Source organism: Petaurus breviceps, unplaced genomic scaffold, assembly GCF_028583685.1.
Source record: "Petaurus breviceps papuanus isolate PSGF00001 unplaced genomic scaffold, PetGlider_PUasm1.0 178, whole genome shotgun sequence".
Lineage (NCBI taxonomy): Eukaryota > Metazoa > Chordata > Mammalia > Diprotodontia > Petauridae > Petaurus > Petaurus breviceps.
The window spans coordinates 24,255,251-24,265,541 of NW_027185777.1; the positions used below are offsets into that span (position 1 = coordinate 24,255,251).

At 41.0% G+C, this 10,291-nt stretch overlaps 1 pseudogene; it reads right to left on the reverse strand.

Annotated features, from left to right (window-relative positions):
- LOC138159837 (large ribosomal subunit protein mL65 pseudogene) overlaps positions 1-7,149 on the reverse strand; it is an 11,055-nt pseudogene extending 3,906 nt beyond the window's left edge.
- Between the last annotated feature and the right edge of the window lie 3,142 nt (positions 7,150-10,291).

The following is a 10,291-nucleotide window of genomic DNA, read 5'->3' on the forward strand; positions in this document are numbered from 1 at the left end:
TGATCTTATTTTACAAATAAGGAAACTGAGGCCCAAACTTCATAGTACCCAGGATTTAAATGGTTATCTTTTGTTTCCATTTAGGCTCCTCTTCCCCATTTGTGCATTTGGTTGTTTTTTTTTTTTTTTATCATTACTGGGAATTTGCATGGCCTCTATTTCCCCAAATACCTATGGAGAATTTGAAAATGGGCCTTTCCTAAATTCCTCTTCTTCAGTATTCACGTCATACAGAGAAGGGGTCAAGAGGCAGTTTCTGATAATCCCCAGGCTATTATGCATATGGTCAAGTGTATTCCTAGGGAAGAAGACCGCTGGCTTCCTTCCTTCCTTCACTTACTGGTGACCTCTCTTTTCACTAAGTCACTTTTTAACTGTTTAATTTGCAAAGAAAGACATAGGGGAAAAGAGTTTGGGTCGAGCTTCAGTGACTTCTCCGTGGTAAAACCCCAAACTTCTCAGGTGGGCATTAAAGGCTCTTTGCCATCTGGTTTCAATCCACCTGGAGAGTATTCAGAGGAAGAAAAGCAGGATGGTGGAGGGCCTTCAGATTATGTCATTCTATAGAATGGTACCTTTTAACTTGACCAGTTCAAAGTTATTCAATTAATCTTCTCTTTTCCTTGTACTCTCCTGTTCTGACCTTCTGGTTCTAAAGGGCCAAAAGGATTGATTGAGGGTTTTTTACTTAAAGAAAGGAAAATTTAGGATAGGATTACTATTTTCAAATATTTACCAGGTTGTTATGGGGTATGGAGGCCAATAGGAAAAATCCTGTTGAATGTGTTTGTGTCCAGGGAGGTCTCAAAGAGGCCCTCTAGATAGGTGCCATTTAACTTGACCAGTTCAAGGTTATCAGTAAATCTTCCCACTTTCTGTCTTCTTCATACTTTCCTGTCCTGACCTGGCTTTAAAAGGACACTTGATCTCTCCTTGTTCTGGATTGCCAGGCCTGGATGCAGGGTCCCTCCTCTCTGCCTTTTGGATTTGTGACTCAGCACTGGTAGTAAGCGACAGAGCAATCAGCTGGCATCTGCTGCTGCTCCTACACAAGCGCAAGACATTCTATACCAGCTCAGGGACCTCTTCTTGCCCTGATGAACTGTCATTGACTTTTTCAGTCCTTGCATTGTAATATTCTGACTGTACTTCCTGGCTAGACTCCAGTGTCTGCAGAGCTCTGTCTTTCTATGCTGCCCTGGGATGGGAAAAAAATGACTCACTGTGATTTTTTTTTCCCTTTTGATATCCTGATTAGGATTTGGTCTGGGGAATTTTCTAGACCACAGGTGGAGTAATTGTGGGAGTGAAATTAGCTATGCTTCCTCCATTTTTTCACCATCTTGACTGGTCTGCTGGTTCAATTTTCTGTTTCCTAACTAGTACTTGATAGTCTTGGTGATTATTGATATAATTCAAGATACAGTAATGCTAGACTCCCTTCACTTTTTAGGCTTTATAATTTGTGGTGGCTAACCTGGATTCAAATTCTGTCTAGCTTTTACTACCTGTTTGAGGTTAGGGTAATCATTCAACCTCAATGGGTCTCAGTTTCCTTATCTATAAAATAAAAGGTTTGAATTATATATATATATATATATATATATATATATGTATATATATATATATAATTCAGATGAAGACCCATCTGGCTTTAGATTGGTAATGCTGTGATCTTTTGATGTAGTAATATAATTTTCTAACAACTTGAACATTTTTGAATATAGAAACAAAAGCTGGAGGTATTAGGCTCCCAATACAGACCTTGGGATGAACTCTATTATTTCTTTAGAGTGCATGCATGGTGCACGCGTGTGTGTGTGTGTGTGTGTGTGTGTGTGCGCGCACGAATTTAAGAAAGAAGGGGAGGGAAGAGGTGATAACAAGACTAACACTCACCTTATATCCTGTCTTATATCAAACTTTCCCTGCATATGGTTATGAGGATATGATATGCCCTTTGTCATATCTACAGCTGGGAAATAACAAGCCATCTTATAAAGTCGCTCTATTGTAGTTATACACATTGGGACAGGATTTTTTAATCCATTTGGTGCTGGTTCATTTCTGTACTTGCTCTTAAATAACCTGCCTTTGGCATTCAAAGGCTCCTGCCTACTTAGGAACCACGACTATAGCTAATCTGTTGAAAGCCTCTGAACAGACCCTTCATCTGCTCAGGACATCTGCAGGAGAGTTAAATCATTTTAAGTTGGGAATTAGGCTAATGTTTTATGCTAGGAACATCATGAATCCTGCTGTTCTGCAATAGGTTGTTAACGATGGAAGTGAATGGTATGGCAGATATACAAAAGAAAAATAAATCCATCTTGTTTTATTAGAAGCCTGACACTTTTATTTACAGAATTTATATTTCAGAACCCTTCTTTCATTCATTACAGATGCATTTTAAATATGACTTTGTTAGGTTAATAGTCTGTGCCTTTAAAAACATAGGCATGGGTGAAAAGGGGAACTGGGACCACTTTGCAGGAGAAAAGAAGTAGCAGACAGAATTTATCAAATAATAAGATGAACCAAAGAAGACAACAAGTTGTTTCTTGTCAAAGCAAAGGGAATTCTGATATGCCTGAGAGATTCTGAATAGAAAATATTTAGTGCAGATTATTTCTGCTTCATTGCCTATTTCTCCTCCCCCCCCCGAAAAAACCCCCTGCCCAATTCCCAAAACATTTACGTGGAAAACCCAACTGAGAAATCTAGGGTATATTCCATAACTGACAATATATCAATCTTTGGCTGTTCATACTGCATATGTTTTTTTGCATATGGATTCATATTTGTAGGGACATAAAAGGACTTTGATATGGGAACAGGGAATAGTGGTGTTGTAGGCTGGTGGAGTGGGGATAAGATATTGGCTGGAAGGGAGAGGAAGGTAGAATTCTGGCAGGAGGGGTCAAGGCTAGATTGAGTATTCTCTCTGACTCCCTTCTTTCCCTTTCCCAGGAATACCAGGTGTTCCTGTTTTTATTGGGATAGTTCCCATTTTAGACCATCCATTCTCAGCTATACTGCATTTACAAAACTCACTTCAATTTTCAGGAAGCTAGTCTTTCTATTTATTCCATATGGCAATTCTTTCATTCATCCCAGAGGCCTTGAGTACATTTGCTGTGGGTTGCATGATATATTTGCCTTTCGGTACAGAAGAACCCAGTTAGAAATTATGTTGGAAGATTGTGAGTCTACGAGTCAGTGTCTGAAGCAATAGTCAGATAAATGCTCTAAGTAGTGATGACCATCCATCCTCATTTCTAAATATAAGCCATCCACTACACTGTTTGGAGTGTCAGATTCTTCACCTGTAAGATGAAAGGGTTGGACTAAATGTTTTCTCAGATCTCTTCTAGTTCCCAGAACCCAGTCTTCATGTCTTTACTTGTTATGCTTATGCCCAGTGGTAACTAGAGGGGCTTTATCTTTGCATTTTATAGATAATGACATCTGCTATCATTTGCACAAGGCCACTACAAAGTCTCTTGCTGAGAGGGGAAAAACAAACAATCTATTAGCCTTTATGACAGAAGTAAAAAAAAAAAAAGAACATTTCATTCTGAAATGATTGAATCAAGGTCCTATTTCATGGTCCTCTAGTATTTATTCATTCATTTTTGATTCCACAGGCCATTGTGACCAGCATCTAGTTCTGGTAAGTAGTCAGACCTAGAGTAGGTGGTGGCAAATGAGAACTCAATCCTGGACACCACTCAATATCAGAAGGTGCTCAGGCATAACCACTGAGCTATATGGTGCTACCCTCTTGGTCTTCATTAGTCGACTTCCACTGATCCTTTGGTTCCACTCTCTTTGTGGGTAATGTCACAGCCAGTAAGTGTCTGAGGTAGGATTTGAACCCGGGTCTGACCGATTCTAAATCCAATGCTCTGTTTCTCCGTGTTGCCACTATCAGTAAGTGCTTGCCATGTGCCAGGTCCTGTGCTAAGCTTTGGGGAAGATACAAAGATGGATAAGTCATTTTTCTCCTCATTGAGAAAGTTTATAATTGAGTAGAGGAGAAAAGAAATGTCTACATGTAACCATAATGCAAAAGTAGAATATGACAAGGGCAGCTGGATGGTGCAATGGATATAGAGCATTGGGGTTGGAGTCAGGAAGGCCTGAGTTCAAATCTGGCCTCTGACACTAGCTGTGTGACCCTGGGCAAGTCACCTAACCCTGTTTGCCTCAGTTTCCTCATCTGTAAAATGAACTTGAGGAGAAAATAACCAGCGCTAAGAAAACCCTAAATGGGGTCATGAAGAGTCAGGCATGACTGAAAAAGATTGAACAACAAAGAATATGACAAATGCGTAAGGAAGATGTCCTGAGTATCCCCAATAGCAGCTCATCTCTAAATAGCAGTGTAAGGTCTGTGACACATTTCATTGACAACCACCATTTAAGATGGGTTGTAGAAATGTTATTATCCTTATTATACATTTAGAGAGATTGGGGTCACATCACTCGTAAGCAGTGGAGTCAGGATTCAAACACAGCTCTTCTGTCTCCAAATCACTGCCCTTTATACTATACTAATTGGGGGCAAGGTTGAATCAGTCAGGTCTTAATGAAGGAGGTGGTAGTTGATCTTTGCCTTTAAGTAGGGAATATATCATTTACCAAACCATGTCTTTCCTTTCCCCTGCTAACATAACCTCCAGATAGGAAAAATAGCCCATGTAACTGCTCACTGAGGACCCAGACTTGAGTTCTGTTCACCGTCACTTTCTCCTGAATTGATTTCATGATCACTGCCGTAATTCTAAACAGATGTTTTATTAAATACCAATTAAACCTATTATAAAATGCAGCTAAATGATTTTCTTTCAACTCTGAATTTCTAAGCCTCAAATTGGATTGATTATTTTATTAATTAAGGCTAGTCTATGCTTTGAGAGCAGATGATTTACATTTGGGTTATGCTTTTGGTGGTGGCAGTGGTTGGGGCTGATCTTTGAGATGTATAAACCCAGAAAGTTCACTCTGCATCTTACCTTATGATTTACATTACTGATAAATATCATTGAGGATAATATGATAATCCCTGGAAAGAAATTTGGCAACCTCACCCCTTTCCCTTTTCTCTAAGCTGTGACCTGAGGGTCTGGTGAGAAATCCCAGCCAGCTGCCTGTGGCATGTCTAAGCCATATTTTCTGATTAGCATTTCATGGGTATGGACTAAAAGTTGTACAGCCGGGAGGCCTGGGCCCATGAACAGAAATCAGGATAGTCCTCATTCCTGTCTTGCAGTTGAGTAGATAGCTGCTCTGGGGAAAGTCAACCAAATTTGGTTTCTGGAAGATTTTCCATAAAGTAGTGATTTAACAATAACCCCTTCCCTCTCCCTTCTTTAGAGTTTCTTTTCATTATCAATGAGTATCAAATTCCCAAGCCTTGCTGATTATTATTATTATTAATACCTAGATGGTGGGAATAGGGGGTGGCTCTGGATTCCGGGGAAGTTTCAATCTTCTCAAAGAGGAGGATAGTTCTGTACGTAAAAAGATGGGAAAAAAATGGCAAAAATCAAATGGGTACCCTGGAGCAGGGTGATCTACAAAACTCTGCTTCTTCTCAGGGTTTTTCTTCCCTATTGTGATTCACCAGTCTTGTCTTCTTTTGTCTGTGGGTACTCAGTCAGGTTAGGTTTCTTTACTGGGCTAATTGACACAATAAAATCTCATTCCGAGTGGGAGAATTCTATTTGGATTGTCTTTTGCTGAGGCTGAGCAGGGAGGTGGTAGGCCATTGAATCATGGTGACATTGACTTGTTGGTAGGAGTTCTATTTAATTTGAGAAGGAGAAATGTGAACTAAGTATAGTGGTTCCCTATCTCTGCTTCCTCTTTCCCATTCCACCCCCCCTACCCAATATTCTATCAGGAAAAATAAAGTCTGACTCAATCTTTAAAAAAGGATCTTAAAATGGTTTGTTTGTGGTTTCTCATTTCCTGTGACTATGAGAAAGTTTGACCTTGCTTATTTTCTTTTTAATACATTTTATTGGCAACAGAGAGGAAGGCAGACCTCTCTTTACCAAGTGACATGAATAAGGAAGGGTGCTGGGTGGTTATTTGTTGTATAAACACTATAATAATGAAGACAAAGAACTTTTAAAAAAACCTGACCTTTTTCTACTCCTTCATAAAATAGACTGAAATGCCACCACAGTTTCTGAGCGTGTTTTTCCTAAGACCTATTCTTTGACCTTCAAAGTCACAGGGTAGGATACTAGCATATTTGTTATTTTATGGGAGTGGCCAACATTTTTTTTTAAATGAGCTGCCCATAAAGCATATACAGTAACTCTTCAGATTTTTGCTTAAAAAGAAAAAAAAAAAGTTATCCTCTGGCCTGTTCAGGAAGGTTATCCTTCCAAATGTGCTACTTGAATTTAAAATGCTTGAATAGTTTCACAAGCCAGTATCCTGTTAGATGAGCTGGCATTAGGAGGTGGAGAAGAAAACTTGGAGGACTTTGGAAGGATGTGCCTTTTTTGGGCAGATGATGCTCCATAGAGGGTCTTTCTCATCTATGAATGGGACAGCAGTGTTAGATTTGGGAGCCAAATTGGCTCTTCATTGTTTTGGGCCTTCTGGGCTTGTCTGCCTTTGGTTAGTGAATTCCAGCAGGTCTCTGTTGCTTTATATTTCAAATTGGCCCTGCTGATCAAGGCTAGTCTTAACCTAAAGTGCTAGAAATGGGAGGGAACTCCCAGATGAGAAGACTTTCTTTCCAAAGCAGGCTAGAATCTTCTCCACAAATTAAACTTTTAAGAGACTTCTCCAGGGTCATGTATACATTGGGGCTTGACCTCAGTTCTTCCTGACTCCAAAGTCAGCTCTCTATTCTTTATACCATGCTGTCTCTGTTTGCTAACACATCCAGATCTAGTCCTATCTATAGGAAGAGGAAACAATCGCATATAAAGTGTGATTTGAAGTATACCGTTGACTCTCTTGTTTCACAATGTTTTCCCTTAGTGGTCTACCTCCATTAATTTCTTTAGGTTTTGGCAGAAAGCTGTAACTAGGCCTGGGTGATTGGGCCTTTGCCCCAAGGCTCTTGACGTTGACATCATCACCATGGTTATCATCATCATCATTTCTTCCACCCTCTTCCATCTCCAATTCTTGATCTTTCCCCTAATCTTACTGTCTCCATTCCCTCACTTGGGATTCAATTCCCCACCCACTCTTACCTTTCTCAAATACCATGCTGTTTCCTTGTTTCCTTCTGTGAACTCCCATCTGCTCCCAGATTTTGAAGAGTCCAAGGAAACAGTCAGAACTCTAAGCAGAATGGACTGTCCCTCCCTTGCAGTGACTATCCCTGAGGAGATGAGATTGTACCCTGAGCCCCTACCACAATAAAGATGAAGGTTGGCTCTATTCACCCACAAATGTAAGCTACTAAGGCCTTCTAGCACTTTAAATGAGTCCTCCTTAGCCTGGCCTGCTTTCCTAGCAGCAGCCTCAGGGGTTCTGGGGTTTCTGTCTCCCCACAGCAGGGTGATACCCCAGTAGGGTCTTTCCTCTTAGGTGCCCTGCAGTGTTTTCCCTCTCCCTACCCATGCCTTTATGTATACTTGGTAGGTCTCTCTCCTAGGTGAGTATTGTAGGTGGGATGAAGATAGAATGGACCTACAGCTATGATTTTGCAGTGTGCATGACATACTCTGGATGGGCACTGGGGTATCGTATCTTAGAAGTCAATAAATGAAAGCATTTAAGCACTTGTGATTGCCTGGAGATATTCTGAAAGGTGGGAGTGAGGAAGAAAAGGAAGATGGCAAAGCTCTGATGCCTGACTTTACCTACCTCCTAATGAGGAGGCCATGATATTGGGTAGAAATGCTCTCTTTAATCTGCCTGTTTGGTGACCAAGAAAGGCTGTGTCTTTGACAAGGAACCTTGGCACTCCATGAGACAAAGAAAGACCCCACCCCTTTGCTCCCCCATATCATCATGCTGATATGGCAGCTCATCTAAGCACCTTTATTGATAATTCAGGCACTTTCTTGAAGGAGAGATGTATGTTTAATGTTCAGTTCCAGTTTGAGCAAGAGAAATACTGAGTGCTACAAATATAAGGGGCTCTTTGAGAGAGAGATCAAACGCCCCAGGTCTCATTTTGGAGGTTGTTTTCATCATGTCATAGCAGGCATATTGTCTGGAGTCATCATAAGACAAGACATTCTTGGAGGTATTCCCTCATTATTTATTGGGGGTGTCAAAGAATTAACTGCCTCCAGGATTTTTCAGGGCACATACATTTGCCAGAGTACCTCCTAGAGAAACACAAGCAAGAGATAAATTTGCTCATCATTTTCAGGAGTGTTACTGAGAGCACACATTCCATTGACTTCCTCTCCTGCTGATCTCTTCTGGGTTGTAGATAAAATACCACTAAGCAATAGCACACATGGGCTGTTTGAAAGGTGTCTGGCTGTTGTGGTGACAGCAGGCTGCTGAAGGCTCATATCTTCCCCAGAGGGAAAGCCTTGGATATAGGGCTGTCTCTGTTAGGCCCATACTCCAAGTATACCTAAAAGTACTTGGCCTGGGTCACCTTGATGAAAAGAATGCAAGGAAAGGAAGTTGGAAATCCAAAAGGCTCTGAATAACTTCCCTCGGTGGTACTCTTGCTTCCATTCAATAAAGTAGCACAAGTCTGATGATTTTAGTTAACTGCCCTCAACTACAATGCGTCAGGGGAAAGAGAAATTGCTTCTTAGCTGCTATGTGGGAGCCTTTTTTAACTATTAGGATTAGCACAGAGTTTCCTAGTAGGGGCCATGTACCTCAAAGGAGATCATGGAGGGCTTGGAAAGGTAGCAACTTTTGCTTGTAGAGCCAACAAAAGAAAAAAAAAAAGCCGCACATTAACCTCCCCATGAATGCTGTATTGAAGCTATACTCCCCATCCTCTAGGAGTAGCTTTATTAGGTCTCTATCTCTGCCTTTCTGGTTTTCTCTGTATCTTTCTTTTATGAGAATATGAACTATGAATAAGGAGCAGGGATTAAGAGCCTGGGCCAGTAGCAGAGCCTTAACTGGAGAATTTTATGGCAGAAGCAAGGATGGGGAACGGCAGAGAATTCTGGGGGAGGGGGAAGGTAGTGTGCCCCTAGAAATCGAGGGGTTTTCTACATTCCCAAAGAACTGACTGATGTGGTGTGGGACAGGGCTGCATAAGAGGGAGCTGAGGAGGGGAAGAAGCTTTGGATGATGCTGTCTGCACACACTTCGAATTTCTCAGACTCAGTGGGAGTCTATAAAATAGGGATAACATTAGCATCTATTTCACAAAGATGTGAGGATCCAATGAGATTATAGCTGTATCTATATATTGCTTTGTAAACCTTGAAGTGATATATAATTCCCAACTGTTTTTATTATGGTTACTGTTATTATTTTTGCTATGTCTACTCAGCAACATGTGGGGCATGGATGAGGATGGGTAAAGGACAAGCTGCAATGTCCATTCCTTCTAAGTTCACCACTAAAGGACAACCTAATTTCAGCTCTGTTCCCAAGCAAAGATTTCAGAAAGATCATTCTTGTCCTTTGTAAATAATAGAGTGGAGAAAGCTCTTTCTTTCTCTTGGGTCTTTAAATATTGGAACTATATTACTGGTCTGGGGTAAGATGAAAAAAGAAGAGAATCTCATGCTGTGTTTACAGGAGACTAAATGCATCCAGTTGAGCCCCCAAAATAGACTCAGTCATTGTGATTGGTAACTCCTGGTCTTGGACTTTTTGCGTTCTGAGTCTAGAGTCTCCCTTAGATTGTGGGTGGAGCAGGTTGGAGGATATTGGATACATCTCATAAAATCTTAAACCCCGGCACACCTCCCCTTTGCCCCTCACTATCAATTGGAGTATCTTTAGGGAACAAAAGCTAATTTTCATATTGACTTGAGAAAAAGCATCTTTAAAAAGGTGAATATCCCCCATCTGCCTCTTGGAACCCTCAGTTCCTTTCACGCATCAGTTCAGGTACCACCTTCTCCAAGACTATTTCTGACCTGGGCTGGTTTGCCTCTCCTTATGGGTAGCCCTTCACTCCTGGGGACCCATCATATTGTGCTGGCCTTAGCATGGTCATTTTATCAGCTTTATCTCTATTATGCCTGAGAATGCTGAAACTCAAGCAATCTACCAGCCTCAGCTACCCCAGTAGCAGAGACATTGTGCCACCACTCACCAGCATGGGTGGGGCAAGTGCTACCACTGCTAGCTGTTGTTAGTATTCTTAATCCAT